At 46.0% G+C, this 19,485-nt stretch overlaps 1 protein-coding gene and 1 long non-coding RNA gene across 4 annotated transcripts in view; one reads left to right on the plus strand and one right to left on the minus strand.

Moving 5' to 3' along the window:
- Window positions 1–11,565, plus strand: part of LOC112549511 — a 50,504-nt gene extending 38,939 nt beyond the window's left edge. For 2 of the 3 annotated variants that reach the window (XR_003092944.1, XR_003092942.1), the window contains exons 3-5: window positions 1,611–1,745; window positions 2,296–2,383; window positions 11,283–11,565. This is a non-coding gene — a long non-coding RNA (uncharacterized LOC112549511). The remainder of the gene's footprint in view (window positions 1–1,610; window positions 1,746–2,295; window positions 2,384–11,282) is intronic. The other variant, XR_003092943.1, reaches the window with a different exon arrangement.
- NKAIN3 (sodium/potassium transporting ATPase interacting 3) overlaps window positions 1–19,485 on the minus strand; it is a gene marked incomplete at its 5' end in the record, with an annotated part of 543,802 nt that overhangs the window by 423,496 nt on the left and 100,821 nt on the right. The window lies entirely within an intron of this gene.

Consider the following 19,485-nt stretch of genomic DNA (forward strand, 5'->3'; position numbering starts at 1 on the left):
CCAGAAGTTCAGGGGTCACACTGATTGCTGTGTGCAAACTCTGTTCCAACCCTAAATGGTTTTTGGGCGTACCCAGCCACTGAAGCTGCTAGCAAGAACTATACTTCCATTAGTAGCCCCAACTGCACACTACCCTCCACAGTGGGGTAGAACATCCTGCAACAAAACCTTGCACAGCACTGTCACACTAGCCCTGAATCCATTTTCCATGTTAAAACTGCTAATCTCCTGTATAAAGCAGCTGTTTGCCCACTCCAACCTTTTCTACCTTATCCTCAATGTGAAACCATAAAATGTCTGTACATAGAATTTCTGCCATCTCATGGAGAGGTTACAAGTATTCTGTGTAGACTCCGCTCCTTATTTCTGGACCTAATGGCCATTTGGGAAGGCAGGCACTCCTCTCCAAGGAAAAGGAGATCATATGACTCCTTGCACCTGATCCAATGACATGAAAATGAGAAACTTTCTAACCCATTCTTAAGAAACTCTGACACATGCTTCTTAATCCTATATGTGCTTTTCTTCTTGTAGCTTAAAAGAGCAACTCAAGCTTACCTCCATTGGAAGATACACAATTGAATTCCAGAAAACAATCTAGACCAGGGGCAGCAACCTATAGCCTGCAGCTTAGATCCATCACATGGAGAGTTCCAATTTGACCTGCAAAGGTCTGAACTGGCACAGGGTTTGAAATATTTCAAAGGGGGGAGGCCTCGGAGGGGGCTGAGCCCTCCCATAAGAGACGGGAATCCCACCATAAGAGGAAAAAGCCTCCGCCCTGCCCTGCCCCATACCTTTCCAAGCAACTCAGGTGGTGGCAGCAGCTCCTTCTGGCCGCCACTGCCACAGGCCCTTCCAAGAGTCAAAGTGCAATTCAAGCCCTGGGTGCACCATGCCTCCCATCACTTCTGCAATGCTCCCCTCTACTGCAGAGTCTGGTGCTCAAGTGCATCTGTGCTTCACTCGCTAGAGCCAGGTCAGAAATCTGCTGTTAGAGTGAGTGCAGGCAGCTGGCTGCTCCAGGATATGGAGACTCTGGTCCACAGCCATAGCCAGGTCACATGCAAAAGCCTGAAGACTCCTCTTCTGGGCATTTGGCCCTGGATAGTTTACTGCATGTATACTGAATGTGTATCTTCAAACTGCAGAAATGTGTCACTATAGTGCCCTTTTCTGAGGGGCTATTCAACGAAGAAAAAGAAAATCTCTTTTCTGTCAGTATCCTGCCAGAACTTCTCCTTGGTAAAAGCCTGTCAACAAGTGTGTTTTAGTTGAAAATAACCTTGCGCTTGACCTATTTCCCTGATGTGTGGGAGTTCCTGTGTGGCATTTAAGACTAAAATCATATCCAAAGGGGAGCTATCTCTAAAGACTGAACAGTTTGACACTGGAAACAATTCTTCTTTGCTTTCTACATCACCATATCCCTCAGGTTGGAGATCTCTTCCCTCAGCAAGTCACTGTTTTTAACATAGGTCAGCACCGGTTTTCATTCTACCTTGAAAACAGCAAGCAGCACAGCACACATGTTGTATTTGTTTTCGCTGCCTGATAATGCTTTGTAATAGTTAGTTTTCTCTTTTTTTTTCTCCTTTTATCTGTTACAGTTACAAGTAATGGTGCAGAAAGACAGTAACATTCAGGGGAAAATTACAAGGAACAGACTGGCAGAAAATGGCAGAGGAAATATTTGCCCCTACTTTTAAAAGTAACTGGCTACACTGGGCATTTCCAATTTTAAGGTACTTGCCTTGAGACACTTTTAAGGTGTTTCATTTTCAGATCGAGAGAGAAAGAGACCAACTTTTTCTGAAAACCAGATTGCTAAATTGTCGCAAATTCAAAACAACCAGGATCACAGGTTGTATCTGAAATTCTGAACCAATGCCAGCAATATTCAGATCTTTTCATAGCAAACATAAATAAATAAAGTTGTGTTTGTTTTCTTGTAGGAAAGTTAAGAGAATAAAGTGTGTGACAGTTTTTAATCAAAGCATCACCTTACTTAACTGGATTTGAATACTCTTTTGCCAATGATGAAAAGTTGGATCTGAATACAGTTCAGCCCATCAGAACCTCTTAGATAAGGCCCCATTATATTCTGTGCATTAACTACTTGATACAGCTTAGTCATTCATTGCCACTGCCACTGAATTATGTTTACTGAGACCAGAGCTAATGGCCAGTTGACAGCGGTTATTCTGTCATTAGCCAGTCGTTCCCATTATGGTGGCTCTTGGCAACTGTGCAAGGAAAACCCTCAACTGGTTTCATGCTATATTTTTTTTCTAGTGGAGCTGCACAAAGTGGCCTGTGCTTAGCCCAGAGTAAACTCTCCAGTGCTACAGTTCAACCAACCGCTATTGAAAGAGTAATACAGGTGAGAAAAAGTTTACTTTTAAAAAAAAATTAAGTAGAAAAAAATGCAAACTTGAGTCTATTTATGCCTATACCTTTTATATATAATGGAATAAAACATCCACTTTCGGCTTACATAGCACTTTGCACCTTATCAGCCATCATTAAAATGCATTAAATGGCTCTAATAATGATGCACAATTGACCTGCACAGTACCTTAGCATTTCCAATCATCTCCAATTTCTGTCTAAATATGAAGAAGTTTAATTATCAAATTCCTAACTTCAGGTCTTTAGAGTATTAAAAAAAAAAAGAAGCACATTTATTAGTTTTAGTTTTATGAACTTCTGAGGTTCAGAGTGAAATGAATGCTGCAATATAAAGATTTGTCTATACTTGAAAGGTATTTCAGATTGTGATCTTCTACCTTAAACTAGTGAGGAATAACTCTTCTGGAAATGGAGTCCACACTGTTCTTTCATGTTAAATTAATATACTTCTTTTTGGAATCAATGGATCCACACTGAACTTTTTCAAAATAAGCACACCGTGCTCTCAGCAGATATCCAGGGAGGTTGCAGTAATGCAGTTGCACCCCACTGTGATTCCTGCTCCACCTGAACTTTAAAACCAACTGCCTGGGAATACACGCAGCATTTGTCCAGGCAGTGCTGAGAGAATCAGTTGACTTCATGGTGCATTATCGTCACCCTGATTCCTGCTACTCTCCCTTTACCCTTTTTAATGGTGTTGATGTTCCACTGTTCAAACTATCTTTTTTTCTTCTATTTTGCTGTCTTATGATCCTAGCTCTATTTTCTGGAAGACCCAGATTATTCCTTACTTTCACAACCTAGGCAGCTTCTTTCTAGATATTTAGGATAGCAGAAAAAGGCTGTTTAACTACATCCTGATTAAGTGTACAACAACAGTGGAGAGTGCATTTAGAAGACTGAAAAGAAAGCGGAGATACTGCATCACCAGCCTGGAGACTGCTGAGTAATAATCTGTTTCACATAATAACTACATGCAACATTTTACCTAGCATATGTGAGAGAAAGAGAGAGTGCCTTACCAGTGGGTAGAAGACAGATTTTCTGAACTGGCAGACATTGACTATGCTAAATGCTGAACATGCACACAGAAGCATGATGCTCTTATTTTAAGCTAGATTGTAATGGTAAAATATGCATTTAACCTTACACAACTATTTTGTTGTATTTGGATGGAAAAATTATAAAATCTTTGCAATAAATAACTTCATTGAACGTAGGGTACCATTAAAACCAACAAAAACTAAAAGAAAAGAAACAATTGTCACTAAGTGATCGCATCTATGCTGTTCTGATCAGACAGGTGTAGCTAGAAGAAGTTGCATCTTGGGCTCTTGAAATGTTCATGAAAGGGCTTCTCTATGGAGTGTGAACATCTCCTGACTTGGTATGGTGTGGTAAGCAAAAGACCTCTTCTTTGTATTTGGGTCACATAGGAGTACTGCCACAAAGCAGCATTCAACTGGCTCTGTATACATAAACTTCTACCCCAGACTAGCCAGGTCCTGTAGGTAGACAATTTAGCAACTGCATGTACACCTCTACACATTGTGGGGTATCATTCTGTCATGAGTACCCTAGGGAAAAATCTTGTTTAAAAGGTAACATACAAACTGACTGAAAATGTATGCCATGCTAGTGTTTGGAAGAAAGGTGTCCTTATAGCTATTCAGAAGTGGAAGAAACACAATCTGCATGGGCAGCCTAAACTAACCTGTGTTGTCATGCATTATGCATGCTGAAATAAAGTACTGCCTTTGCCTGAGTGTCTGGTTTATAACATCCACAAAGCAACACAAATGCACTGCAAAACCTTTGCATTGTTTGATCTGAACTCAAGGGCATAACAATGCTAAGGGTGTGCCTAATTAGAACTGGAATCTGTGTGCATTTTTTCAAGCCTGAAGCAGCTAAAAAGCTAGAAGGAATTGAAAGCTCAATACATTTACTAAGGTGTGAGCCAAAATACACAAAGAGTATCTGCTATTATAATTTTAAAAATCTGCATTTGTTTTGTTTTGTTTTGAAATCTCTCTGTGCGCATCTACACAGGAAATTACTGTGCCTGAATTAACTCTGGCACATTTTGTGCTGGGGTTTATTGCTCCTGGAAGCAGTGTTTATACATGTGCCCAGAACCGCATGTTGAGCTGGGGCAGCACAGCCCCAGATGGCAGGGGGCCCAGGAAGCCAGCATGCCAACCCAGAGCTGCTCTGCCCCAGCTCAACATGCTGCAGAGGGGCTTGCTGGGGCATGAGGGTGCTACAGCGAGGGGCTGGCCAGCTGGCAGCCCCCACACTGTAGCACCCTCATGCCCCAGCCAGCCCTGGTCACCATCTATACATCAGTTGCAGCACACTAAACTGTACCAAAGGGTAGTACTTGTGTTGGGGAGTACTATCCTTGGCAGAGTTAATTAGTTTACTCTGGCCTAATAGCTCTATACCTGTAGGCACTGATGCTTTACTGGGGAGCTACTTAATCATCTCTGCAGTAAAATGCACGTGTAGATGCCCCTTTTGTTGTTGTTATCTTCCATGCAGGACGGAAAGTAAATATTAAAAAGTAATGATGACATATTTCGCCAATATTTGTAGGATCTGATATTTAGACAAGTAAGTGCTCTACAGCATTTTGAACATGCTGGTGAGACAGTGCTTGATAGCATTCAAAATAGTTTCCCTATGAAGCTATACTGTAATAAGGAACCATATCAGAGTACTTGAAGAGGTCTCCTTCCAGCACGGTCAAGCTAATTCTCTGACTGACATTACATTGCTAACTCCTTTGCAAAGCCTGCCCCAGGGTTTCAGAGCCAAAGAAGGTCTAGCTGTCCATGTTAGTTTCTTGCTCAGAATGTGGAAACTGTCCAGTAGGGTAATTTGGTGCTGTCCAAAACATGCCAATGTTCATTAATGATAGCACAGGTATTAGGCCTGTGTGAATAGGGCACTATATGACTCAAATTCGGATTCAGTCGATTTGGATGCCAAAGATTTGATGCAGAGATCTGAATCACTTTTCCGATTCGATTCAGCCAAATTGCTTCGGAAGATTAGGAACCGATTCGGAGATTCGGCCAGAGTATAATGGGGAATAAATGAAATATCTATACCTTTGTTGTTTTTTGGCTGACTCAAATGAAACTTGCAGGGGTGGTAGCTTCTGCTGAGAGCACGAAGCCTGCCAAACTTCAAGGGATAGGTGCAGGGGTTTCTGGGAAACTGCACCTCAAAGTACTGAAAGCAAAACTCATGTCACGTATGTGTGTTAAGCCACAGTGGGGTGAAAACTGCAGGAGTAGTAGCCCCTGCTGCAGCCACAATTCCTGCCAATTTTCAAGGAGATAGGATAGGTTTCTGGGAAACTGCACCTCAAACTGCTGACAAGCAAAACTCATGACATAGGTGACACTGTGTGTGTTAAGGCACAAGGGGGTAAAAACTGCAGGCCTGTTAGGGCCTGCTGTGGCCACGAAGCCTGCCAGCTGTCAAGAAGATAGGTGCAGGGGGGGTCTGGGTTCTGAGGCCCTGCACCTCTGACCGCAGGCAGGCAAAACTCGTGACATGGGTGCTTGTGGGACTGTGTGTGTGTGTTCAGGTGCACCCTTCCTGGTGCTGGGACACAACACACAACACAGCAGTGTGCCGCCATGAGGTCTTCTCCTCCCCTACAGCCTCGCCTCGGTCCACCACTGTAAACGATGGCAGGTCAAATTAACTTAGCTGGCTCAATACCAATAGCACCAGCAGCAAAGATACCCAGACAGAACTGTCACAGAGCCTTTCTTTTTATAAAGGAATTGACAGCAAGAAGTAGAGCTGTTGTGTTGCATATATGTTACTCATGGTGTGTGATGGCTTATCTTGTGTTTTAATGTTTATTATGAAAAAAACCAAAATAGTTAGAAAAATATATCTTAGAAAGCTTTCAGGTTGAAAAAGCCTTTGTCAGGCTGAGGAAGTACGTGCAGTTGGTGCATCTCCTGGTCCTGGATGGAAGGAATAGTAAAGAAGCCAGAGGCTGGCCTGGCACGCAAAGCAGGCAAGAAAGCCAGTCAGTGAAAATGGAAATGGAGGCATCAGGGGTGAATGATAAGCTGGGGTGGGGGGAAGGGGGATATAGCAGCGCAGGTAAAAGTGCAGAGGTACCTGGGGAGTCAAAGTTTCACCACATCCGTGAACACATTCCTGACTTTTATGGGGGTTACACATGCAGAATAAAGCGCACAATTTTACCAATAACTGTAATACTTTTGTCTAAAGAGTCCACAAAGAAGTATAGATCTTCACTTCAACTCCTATCCACATTAGCACAAGTTCAATGCATGCATCACTACAACACACACTGCAGCCTTATTGTTTAGTCTTATTTTTATGGGTGCCATGAGGACGTTTAACTAATTTTACTATCATAACATTTTCTTTCTTTTTAAATATCCTTTGCCAGTGATACATCCCCTCAATTTAGAAGCCATTGCAACTTCAGCAGAAATTTTTTGGAAAGCCTTTTGTGCACATCTGTCCAAACAGGAACTGTTTCCAAACATATTTCTCACAACTTAAAGAGGATCAACACCTACCCCCTTCTTGGATTTTGTTTTATTAACAAATAAAAATAATTTATAATCAAACTAACACAAGATCCAGACCGTACCTTCCACCAAGACTCAACTTTTTATCTGTTTCTTTCTTGAAACCTGCTGAAACCTAGATCTTCTTTTTCATAGGGCCACTTCTGCTTCCTTTTCAGGCAGTGTAGTTAATGAATCACTTGTTCTAGTGAGACAACTGAACTTTCTTAGGATCAATGTATTAGAATCAACGTCTGTTAGCAGGCTGAGCATACAGCCTGTTACAAGGACTGACAAGAGCTTCACAGGACGAAAAATGATTCCAAGGACTATGATGAATTCTGAATCACTTAAGGATTCAACTATATCTGTTGACATGTCTATAAACATCTTATACATACACTGCATTTTGTACAAATGCCATTTTTTCACAAAAATGTTCAATAAGGACCATGTGAATTTACACTTTCAAGAGTGTAAGGAGCCTATTTGTGCTATACTACCCATATTTTAATACCAATGATCACTGGACAGCCAACATTTACTTAGCACGTGTAAGTAAACAAAGGATCAAAGAAAACACCACCTGTGCCCCTAGACCTTTTAGCCCCACTCCCAAATCCCTGTAGTGCCTCATGACCCGGCTGGGAGCACTCTGAGCTGTGTCATTGGTGCCCACACAAATAAGGACCATGGGATAGTGGTCTGTGGGCTGGAGGAGCTTAGGGACCTTCTCTGCAATGTCTCGGATGCGGGCCCCTGGGAAGCAGCCGACTTCCCAGGCTAAGGGGTCAGGGCGGCAGATTACTCCCTCAGTCACCCTCAAGATGGAGTCTCCCACAACAAACACTTTGTGTTTTGTCTTGGGGAGAGTGGGGGCAGTAGTTGCAGTTGAGCCTGTGTTGCCTGTGGGAGCTGGCAACTCAGTAGGCTCTGCTGGGGCTGCAAGAGGTTCATACCTGTTGCTAAGCTCCGGCGGGGCAGGGGCCTTGGTGTGGCAGGCCTTAAGGGACCTTGATCACCTTGGTCCATCCCCCTGACTGGACAGAATGGGAGGTCCCAGAGTCCTCCCTGGTCCTGGAGGGAGACCGTGGTCTACCCTCCAGCTCCCAAGGGAGAAAATCCTGGCAGTAGGAGTCTATCTCCTGCTCGCAGTCCCTGCTGACATGCAGTTTCTGGACTGTGGCCTGGAGCTCCAACTGGCATGCCAGGGACCCCAAAAGGAAGCAGACCCCACAAGGGGAGGTAGCCATGCTCCCGGGCCCCAGAGTCTGAAACAGGGACAGGCAAGCGAGACGTGGAGCCCAGAACCATGGGCTCCGTCTGGGTGGCTGTCTCTGAGGTGCCGGGGGGGGGTGCCACAGACCACTCAGGGACCCTCGGGGTTCAGCACGTGCCCATCCGCAGCATGCCACTGGTAGGCGGGCTGGGACTGAGTCTGCCTACCCTAGGGGGTTTGCAGGCAGGGCTTCGGGCATTCCCGCACACCCTCCTGCGCGAACTCTGCTCTAACTGATGTGCCGGCAGATAAGCACGCCTGTTTGCGCAGTCAGTTCACATGGCTCCCTTGGGGGGCTGGGCAAAGTAGCGGCCTGGGCGGGGCGAGACCTGGCCTGGCTCCCACTCAGCCACCTCCTCCCACTTTCTAGGGGTTAACCCCCTCCCACCATGGGCCCCGCTTATCTCTGGTTGTGCCGGGCATCAGCGGGGGGCTCAGCCGCTGCTGGGGGGTCCCTGGGTGGTTTTGGGGAAGCGGGGGCACAGCGGGCTTTCACCCACGCATCTCTCGCCACTCCCGGAGCCTGACTGAGGCTTTTTTGTTGTTGGCAGGCCCTTTTTAACTGTGCGCATGCCCAATACTTTTAAAAGTATTATAGTAGGATTCAGTACTGAAAGGGCATATTTAAGAGTTCATTATAAAGCAGGTGATCTGAAAGGGTAATTAGGGTAGTAAAAACAACTGAAATTTTTGGAAGGCCAATATATCTTCTTTTCAGAGACTTATTTTATTTCTGCTGAGTGAATTTATTTGATTCTTAAAAGAACTCTGATCAAAGCTCCTTGGTCTCATTCAGCTCACTGCTGAATCTTAACAAAAGGTTTCTTGTCGACTTTCTAACACTGCTTGAAGCTTCTCCTGACACACAGTACATAGATACTCCTGCCTGGAGAGAAAGTGATTCTGTCTGCAGTCAGAACTCTCTCAAAACAGACTGCTGTATGACTGATTGACAACCTAGAGACAACTGTTGACTCCACTAATGTATTCTTTTTAGGGAATATGACAAAGAATATGGGCAGGGGATGCCACGTGGGCTCTGGCTGTTGTGATAACCCTCTTTCATTCAGCTCATCAATAAGAGAGAAGCCTAGTAACCCTGTGTCACTAGATCATGAAAATCAAAAGCTCTGGGAGTTCTTTTGTCCAGAAGTCTCTCCACTCTAACACTGGTGAGACAGCCGTGTGCCTAGCCATATGTGACAGAGAGATATTCAGACAGCTTTAATAAACGCAGAGAGCAACAGAATACATAGCTTTGTTAAAAAAAAAGAGCTTCTTCACGATATTCTGGATACCTCATATTCAGGAGACTGTTTGTTACTTCAGCACTGGCTTTTGCTAATAGAAGCTCTAGTATCACAGGTTTGTAAAAAAGAGTGATTGTCTGACTAACTGTGCCCAATAAATAATAACCAAAACCAAGCACATGTTATATTTGCAAGTTGAATTTCAAAAAACCTTCCAAAAGAGTTGTGATTTGTTTCTGTTGACATGAAAGCACAATACCATCTTCTGTTCCTATAACTAAAATATAAACAACATTGTTTAACATTTATAATTTGCCTAGGGATCATATAGTCAGTTATGTCAAGTGTATGTCACACAAAGGAATTATGTTTTCCTGCTTAGTTTTAACTACTTAGTTATTGGTGTTGCTCTTGCCTCTCTGTTGGCTGAATAAAGCAGTACTCACCATTCTGCATTTGTCCATGTATGGGAATATATTTGTATATTTTTATGCTAGCAAGAAGTCTCTGGATGAATATAGCTTGGCTCCCCAAAAAAGGAAAAGTGGTAAAAATGACCATTTACCAAGACTTAATATATGGATGGTTTATATAAACCTAAGCCATCTCTGAAGAGTAATTGAAGTTCTTAACTGGAGGTGGGCTTGAGTCATTTTGTTCAGGAACATGTTAGATCAAGTTCTTAGTCTGATCTCTTTAATTCTAATTACATCATTCTTTATTGTTCACCTACAAAGTCACTATAAGGTCCTCCAGAATGGTTATTGTTTTCTTTCTGAAAACTATGAAGCTTTCATTCTCCATATAGCAATTCTGACATAAAAGTTTGAGCAGTTGGAGCAAGAAAACTAGGTACCTTTCTATGCTTCCATCTGCAACTTTTACTGCCTTACAAATATAAGAGAATGGCTACACACAGTACTTGGATCATTTTTGTTTCATCAGAAATTGACAAGAAAATGAACTCTAAACTAATCCTTATTTTTATCCAGTAAGAGGCATACCCGGAATATGAATTGACATTCTTTCTGTTGCACTTTATATATAGAAGCCTTAGATTAATGGATAACAAGAACCATAAGCTGCCTGTGTGCATTGGGAGTCCTAAAATAAGAAACAAATTGTGCTGCAGCCAGTAAAAATGTGTAGATTATGCTACACTGGGTCTGGTGCAGACATTGACAATCTGAATAAATATAAATCCAATATACCTGATTCGCTTCTCACAAGCCACTGCATCGGCTTAAACAGAATTATTTCCAATTTACGTGGGCGTAAGTCAATGAAGAACCTCATTTTTAGCTTCCAACAAAATTGCAAATAAAAATGTCATGACAGGTGGAAAATTTTGACAGCAAAGCAAAGATAGCCAATTGTTGTATCTGCTCTATATGACAATGTTATCCTGTGTGATAGTATGAAACTATAGCAGTAATATTTGCTAGAGCATTCCTTTTATTTGAAAAAAGAGGCAGAAGCATTTGGTGCATAGTACATTTTGCAGACGACATAGCAATAAGCATGTATATGATTGTCAGCAATTCTCTTACATGCCACCAAAAATGGATTCTAATTTTACTGAAACAAAATTTTTCAAATATGAAATTATGCAAAAACAGAATATACAAAACCTATTTGTTGATTTGAGGAATACCCTTCATATTCACTCAGGACAGAGAAAGGGAGTTTTATACATTCACTAATATCAAAGTTTAGCAACTTGATTGAAATGTGCATGTTTGTTATTTTGTGTTTTTCTTCCAGCCATATCCTAGGCCTGTGAGGGAATCCGATCTTCATGGTTAAAGCCTGAAAATGTGACATTACTGCATCAAAGTGCAAACCAAAAGAACTCAGAATTCATTACTTTGTTTTGCGTCTTTTGTTCCTTTTCCTTTAAAAAATAGTCATGATTATTAAATAAATCACATGATTTATCTGACATCACTTCTGAAAACTGGGGCAGACAATACCATTAAATCATGGGGGAAAGCTTGATACTAGAAGGCAGTTTTTTAAATCATATGCTGGAATTATGCCCCAACAATTCTGCGTATACTTTAATTTCTCAGAATTTGCATATACATATCATTGTACATTAAAAAAATCATACACAAAATTTAGTGATCAGGTTCAGGTCTGTTTGAAAAGCCAATTGCAGTAAACAGTTCTTTATAACAGCCAACCCGCCGACCTGCAGCAGCAGCTGGAGGTAAGCGGAGCCCGTGGGGGAGGGGACTAGCCCAGCTCAGCTGCGAGGAGGCAGCTAAGTAGGAACCGGGGAGGACCTCACCCTGCTCCAGCCCCTAGTTGGCCCACCCCCCCAGGGAGACAGTAGAGGGGAGGGGGTACTCACCAACCCCTCTCCAGGTAGGCAGGGTCCCCCAAATCCCGGGCAGGGCCCCCCCTTGCCCAGGAGTAGACAGGTGCTGGAGGCAGGCCCACTGCACATGTGCATAGTTTCAAAGGGCCCGTCAAAGGAAAAAAGCCCCAGAGAGGCTTAGGGAGTGGCGCGAGACATACGGGTGAAAGCCCATCGTGCCCCCGCACCCCGAATCCCCACATCGATCCTCTACTGCTGCGGAGGACCTGCCATGGACCCTCAGCACAGCCGGAGGTAAGCGGGGCCCATGGGGGAGGGGACTAGCCCAGCTCAGCTGCGGGCAGGCAGCTAAGTAGGAACCGGGGAGGACCTTGCCCCATCCCGGCCCCTACTTCACCCAGCCCTCCAGGGAGCCGTGCAACCGGAGCCTCACAAACAGGCTGCACAAACAGGCATGCTTGTTTGCCCGGTGCATGAGTTAGCATGGAGTTCGCACAGGAGGGCAAGCGGGAGGGCCCAAAGCCCTGCCTGTGAGCCCCCTAGGGTAGGCAGTCCCAGCTGCAGCCGGCCTACCAGTGGCATGACTCCAAATGAGCACGCACCGCACCCCAAGGGTCCCCTCAGGGCCTGCAACCCTCCCCCGCCCCCCGGTGCCTCAGAGGCTTCCACCCAGATGGAGCCCATGGTTCTGGGCTCCACACAGACAGAGCCTCTGGCTCTCAGCTGCGGGGCCTGCCTGTCGCTTTTTCAGGCTCTGGGGCCCAGAAGCATGACCACCTCCCCTTGTGGGGTCTGCTCCCTACTTGGGTCTCTGATGCAGCAGCTGGAGGAGCTCCAGGCCACAGTCCAGAAACTGTGCGCCATCAGGGACTGCGAGCAGGAGATAGACTCCTGCTGCCAGGTCCTTCTCCCCCGGGAGATGGAGGGTAAACCACGGTCTCCATCCAGGACAAGGGAGGACTCCGGGATCTCCCATTCTGTCCAGCCAAGGGGATGGACCAAGGTGGTCAAGGGCCCTAAGGCCTGCCGCACCAAGGCCCCTGCCCTGCTGGAGCTTTGCAATGTGGCGGTCAAGTGGTAGGCCGGGCTGTGGCCAGTAGCCCTAAACGGCAGGCGGGTACTTTTGACCGATGGAGCGGAATTAGGCCTGGATGCGTATTGGTAACAAATAGATTGTTTACTTACGCCACTGATGTATGGGCGCAGGCAGAGTTGACTGGCTTAGTTGCAGTTACAAATGAGTTACAAAGACTCTCTTAAACACACGAGAGAACCGGGACGAAGTTCCCGTAATCAGCTTACTGCGGTACCGGGGTCGGGGTACGTCGGGAGGGTCGAGGATGGGGAGTCACTGGTGGGTGATCAGTCCGCCAGGTTCACTCCGAGAAAAGCACGGAGTTCTCCAACTCCAAGGTGTACGCAGAGTTCTCCAAACTCCGAGAAATGTGCGGAGTTCTCCAACGTGGGCGGAAACTGCTTTAACTTTTATATGACTAGCGAGCCAATTGCTAGTCGCCAAATATGAATAATTTAGAACCGGCCAATGGTGGTATGCAGATTTGCATAAAGTTGGCGGGAACTTTTTTCTAAGCTGTAATTTTCCATTACTGTGGCATATAGTTATTGGGTTCTGACATAGCGGAATTTTCCACTGTGACCTAGTTACTGCCACCAGCGGAATTTTCCACTATGCCATAACATTCAGAATGACTGACAGCAGAATGATTGACAGTGGGATCTTCCACTATGGCGGGAGATTCCACTAAGGATCAAACCAAAGGAATGTTCCACTGTGCCATAGGCATACAACTACTTGGTTCTGACATGCAACAGGTACGAACCTCTTGCAGCCCCAGGAGAGCCTGCTGAGTTGCCAGCTCCCGCAGGCAACATGAGCACTACTGTAGCTATCAACCCCACTCTCCCCAAAACAAAACACAAAGTGTTTGTCATGGGAGACTCCATCCTGAGGGGGGCTGAGGGGGCAATCTGCCACCCTGACCTCTCGGCCTGGGGAAATCTGCTGCTTCCCGGGAGCCCGTATTTGAGACATTACAGTGAAGATCCCTAAACTCCTCCAGCCCCCTGAACACTACCCTATGCTACTTATCCATGTGGGTACCAATGACATGGCTTGGAACCCTCCCAGCCAGGTCATGAAGTGCTACAGGGATTTGGGAGCGGGCCTTAAGGGGTTGGGAGCACAGGTGGTGTTTTCCTTGATCCTTCTGGTTTTGGGCTATGGGCTGAGGAGGGAGAGGAGGATTCAGGTAGTGAACCAAAGACTGTGGCGCTGGCGTCATTGGGAAGGCTTCAGCTTCCATGACCACAGTCCGCTCTTTGGTGAGGGAGGCAGTGAGCTTCTGGGAAGGGACGGCCTCCAACTCTCTCTGCTGGGGAGGAGGCTCTTCTCAGCCAGACTGGCTGACCTGCTCCACCAGGCTTTAAACTAAGCCCGCTGAGGAACAGGGGGGGACTACTGCCACTGCTGGCCCACTGAGCAACCCTTGCAAAGCCAGCTGGCCAAGGCACTTAAGGGAGCCCACCCCTGCCCCAGCCCTAGAGCAAGCTGTGGGCACAGCAAGGGCCCCCAAGGGAACATTTGCATGCCTGTACACCAATGCCAGGAGCTTGGGGAATAAACAGGAGGAACTTCTCCTCCTGCTAAACACAAACAATTATGATGTCATAGGGATAACAGAAACCTGGTGGGACTCCACCTATTACTGGACCACGGGTCTAGACGGCTATACCCTGTACAAGAAGGATCGAGTTTACAAAAGGGGCAGAGGTGTAGCTCTCTCTGTCAAGGAGAGCTACGCATCCCTACAAGCTGACATCGGCACCCAGGGTGGATGACTGGAGACCCTCTGGGTTAAAATTCGTGGGGAGCATAGCACAGGGGACACAATGGTGGGAGTCTACTACAGACCTCCCTCCCGGAATCAACAGATTGATCAGGAGTTTGCCAGGGAATTGGCTGAGGTTGCATGCTCCTAGTCCATGGTCGTCATGGGAGACTTCAACTACCTGGACACCTCTTGGGAGGAACATTTGGCCAAAACTGAATGGTTGCAAAGCTTCCTCACATGTGTGGATGAGCTCTGACTCAAGAAGTCTATGGGCCAACAAGAGGCAAAGCGCTGCTCGACCTGGTACTGGCAACAGGGGATGGCCTAATCATTGATCTAACGATCGAAGGGAAGCTGGGTGACAGCGACCATGAGCTGATCACCTTCTCCATCCACCAAAAAGCTGTCAAGTCAGTCAGCAGTACAGAGGTCCTCAACTTCAGGAGGGCTGACTTTGACAAGCTCAGGAGACTTGTCAGTGAGGCCCTAAGGGGCCACAACCCCAAGGGGAGGGGAGTCCAGGACGAGTGGCTGCTCCTCAAGGGAGCGATCCTAGATGCACAAGCTAAGGCTATTCCATCTTGGAGGAAAGGCAGCAAGAGGGCACAGCAGCCCCCTTGGCTCAACAAGGAACTAGCGGTCCTCCTGTGTCTAAGACCGACCTACAAAGGATGGAGGACAGGATCCACCTCCAAGGAGGAATATACTGCAATGGTCCGGACCTGCAGGGAGCAAACCAAGAAAGCCAAGACAGTGATGAAACTCCAACTGGCTACAAGTATCAAGGACAATAAAAAGACCTTTTTTAGATATGTGGGGAGCTGTAGGAAAAACAAGGGAAACATTGGACCCCTGCTAAACCAGAAGGGAGAACTGATGACCGACACTGAGGAAAAAGCCAACTTACTAAATGGGTACTTTGTGTCAGTCTTTCATAAGTCCCTTGGGATGCCCCTGCCCATTACAGGACAGGGATGCCTGAGTGAGGTTGGTTCCTTGCCCTCCATCAATGCTGACCTCGTGAAGGAACACCTTGAGAGTCTGGACACCTTCAAGTCAGCCAGCCCTGACAATTAACACCCCAGAGTACTCAAGGAGCTGGCCTGTATCATAGCTCAGCCCCTGGCATGGATCTTTGAGAGCTCCTGGAGCTCTGGTGAAGTGCCTGATGATTTGAAGAAGGCCAATTTGGTGCCTATCTATCTTCAAGAAAGGGAGGAAAGTGGATCCGGCAAACTACAGGACCATTAGCCTGACCTCTATCCTGGGGAAGGTCTTAGAAAAGATTATCAAAGAGGCCATTCTTAATGGACTGGCTGATGGCAAAACCCTGAGGGATAGCCAGCATGGGTTTGTTGCAGGTAGGTCGTGCTTGACCTATCTCATTTCCTTTTATGACCAGGTGACCTATTACCTGGACAAGGGGGAAGAGATTGATGTCATATATCTTGACTTTAAAAAAGTCTTTGATCTGGTATCCCATGATCACCTTTTGGCAAAACTGGCCAACTGTGGCCTCAGATCCACCACGATCCTCTGGCTGGGAAATTGGCTCCGTGCTTGGACCCACAGGGTGGTGGTTGACGGAAGTCAATCACGGTGCTGTGACCAGTGGGGTCCCTCAAGGCTCTTTCCTCGGACCTATTTTGTTCAACCTCTTCGTTAATGATGTGGACATTGGTGTCAGAAGTGGACTGACCAAGTTTGCCGATGATACCAAACTTTGGAGTAAAGCATCCACCCCTGAGGGGGGGGGGTGTTTAACACCAAAAACTGGAAGGTTCTCCACCTTGGGAGGAAAAACCTGCAGCTTGTCTAAAGGCTCAGCAGTACTATGCTGACTAGGTCTATGGATGAGAGGGACTTGGGGGTCAGAACTGACCACAAGATGAACACGAACCTTCAATGTGATGCCGCAGCTAGTAAAGTGACCGAAATGCTGGCTCGCATCCATAGATGCTTCTCAAGCAAATCCCAAGACTTCATTCTGCTTTTGTACTCGGCCTTGGTGAGGCCACAGCTGGAGTACTGCATCCAGTTTTGGGTTCCACAATTGAAAAAGGATGTGGAGAAGCTTGAGAGAATGCAGAGGAGAGCCATACACATGATCAGAGGTCAGGAAAACAGACCTTATGATGAGAGGCTGAGAGCTATGGGACTCTTCAGCCTGGAAAAGCACAGTCTCAGGGGCAATCTGATGGCCACCTAGAAGTTTATAACAGGTGTTCACCAGGATCTGGGGGAACGTTTGGTCACCAGAGTACCCCAAGGGATGACAGGGTCGAACAGTTATAAACACTTGTTCAGGCTGGACATAAGGAAGAAGTTCTTTACTGTCTGAGCCCCCAAGGTCTGGAATAGCCTGCTGCCAGAGGTGATTCAAGCACCTACTTTGAATGCTTTCAAGAGAAACCTGGATGTTTTTCTTGCTGGGATCCTATGACCCCAGCTGACTTCCTGCCCCTGGGGCAGGGGGCCGGGAACGGTCTTCCCACGTCCCTTCCAGCCCTAATGTCTATGAAATCTATGAAAATACTGCTGAAGAGCTCTGATGACACCAAAACTAGGATGGATTTCCCCCCCCCCATAAATGTAGCTCCTAAGAACAGATTTTTTTTAATACTTTTAATTTAAATTCTGTAAAATAATTTGGTCATAGATGTTTGCACAAGTAAATATATTATCAAACCTCCTAGACTGTCAACAGGAATGATCAACACATCTATGGATAAGAAATCACAGAAAAGAAGAATCATAGAAAGGTAGAGTTCCAAGGAACCTCTAGAGGAGATCTAGTTCAAGCCCTGCTGGAAGTAGGATCATCCCTATCCAAACCAGGCCAGGCAAATCCTTATGTAACCTGTTGCTAAGGGCACAGACAGAAGTGCAGGTCCCTGCTTTAACTGAGAATGATCTGCAGGAAACATTATGAGTTACAACAATCCCCCAGATCAAACAGAAGTTCACTGTTGGTTCTGGGGGGAGGGGAATCTAGATGCTGGTTTCCAGCATGCAGCCGGGTTCCCCAAGCAACGGCCCCTGCTCCCTCCTAGCCTGTCCCTGTTTTCAGAAAGGGAGCAGAGAGAGCTCATTCTAAGGGTTCCCCAGCTGGCTCTGGAGGGTGGGATGGTGTGGGTGAACTGGAGCCCCCCACCTTGAGGGGATTCCAATATACCTGCCCCATCCTCCAGCAGGGGCAGGTATAATACTTAGAGTTTATACCTGGAAATTATAACAAATTTATACATTTTCCATAAATAAAATATAATTATGAGGGGAGGTATCTTATATTCAGGGTTGTCTTACCTCGCCTGTGTGGCGTCTGCTAGCTGCCCAGCAAATTTATCGTCTAGGTCTTGATCCTGATGAGGAGGCTTGTAGTAGACCCCCACAACCAAGTCCTTTTCCCCTGGCCCCCTCTAGATCCTGACCCACAATGCCTCTGTGTTCCCATCCTCCCCCCCCGCCTTAATGGTGGAAGACGTATACTGCTCCTTAACATAGAGTGCTACCCCCCCACCTTTTTTCCCCACTCTGTCATGCCTATACAGCATATACCCCTCAATGCCTACTGCCCAGTCGTGTAGAATCCCACCATGTCTCGGTTAGTCCAACTAGGTCATACTGGGTGCTAGCAAGAAAGAATGTGAGCTCCTCCTGCTTGTTCAGCAAGAGTGCGAGCTCCTCCTGCTTGTTCCCCATACTCCTGGCATTTGTATAAAGACATTTTAGTCCCCCAAAGGGGGCTCTTGGTGCCCCTGTGCCTTGATGGCGTGTGTTCCCTTTATTACTTACCTGGTGTGGTCTGGTGCCTTGTTTATGGCTTACCAACCCCTTAATACTTACCTGGTGTGATCTGGCATCTTGTTCGTGGTTTACCAACCCTGGGCTCTCTTTGACCACCGGTTCCCTGACCCCCGTCGAACTTGCTCAATAAGCCTTCTATGCCAACTTTCAAATCATTAAACAAACATATTGAGCAGCACTGGACCCAGGACAGACTACTGAAGGACTGAAGTTGGCCCTTTGAAAACCCTCTAGTACTTCACCCTTCTCCTACAACTTTGTAAATGTTTTTGCCAAAGGCTCCAACATCTCCTCTGCTCATTACTTCAGGCCCTGCTGGCTTGAATTAATTCAGACCCATCCAAAGATCTGACTGTTTCTTTTCTTAATCACATGCCTCAGCTTGTTTCCCTCCTTATCTAAATATTCCTTGTTAGCTGGTTAATTGAGTTGCAACCTAATATTTTTATGAAGACTGAGAAGGATGCTGAGTAGCTCTTCCTTATTTGCATCTTCTGTTAAAGGTTCACCCTTGCTATTTACTAGTGAACCAACAGCTTCTTTGGTCTTTGTTTTCTGGATAACATACTTACAGAAACTTTTTTTCTTGTCCTTAACTTATCACACCAGGTGAAGTTCATTTCTTATCTTTTCCTTCCTGATTTTGTCTGGCTTATTGAAAATCATTGTCTTAGTTGTGCTGATGTCATGATTTCCCAGTGTCAGGATCAAATTCAATCATATTGTGATCACTTCCTGCCAAGTTTCCCATCACTTTCACATCATTCACCAGTCATTCGCTATTGGTCAGTACTAGATACAAGATAGATGATCCCCATCACAGGGTGGGGTCCCCAGGGGTGGCTGTGATACCTTACAGCTCCGTGACCATGCCAGCTTCCTCCTGCGGGCACCTTCTAATCTCGCCTGCCATATCTTGTTGGTTAAGATAATAAGTAGGAGGCTGCCCATGAGTTTGTGTGGCTGGGGTTCTGCTGCAGCCCAA

Source organism: Alligator sinensis, unplaced genomic scaffold (genome assembly GCF_000455745.1).
Source record: "Alligator sinensis unplaced genomic scaffold, ASM45574v1 scaffold860_1, whole genome shotgun sequence".
NCBI lineage: Eukaryota > Metazoa > Chordata > Crocodylia > Alligatoridae > Alligator > Alligator sinensis.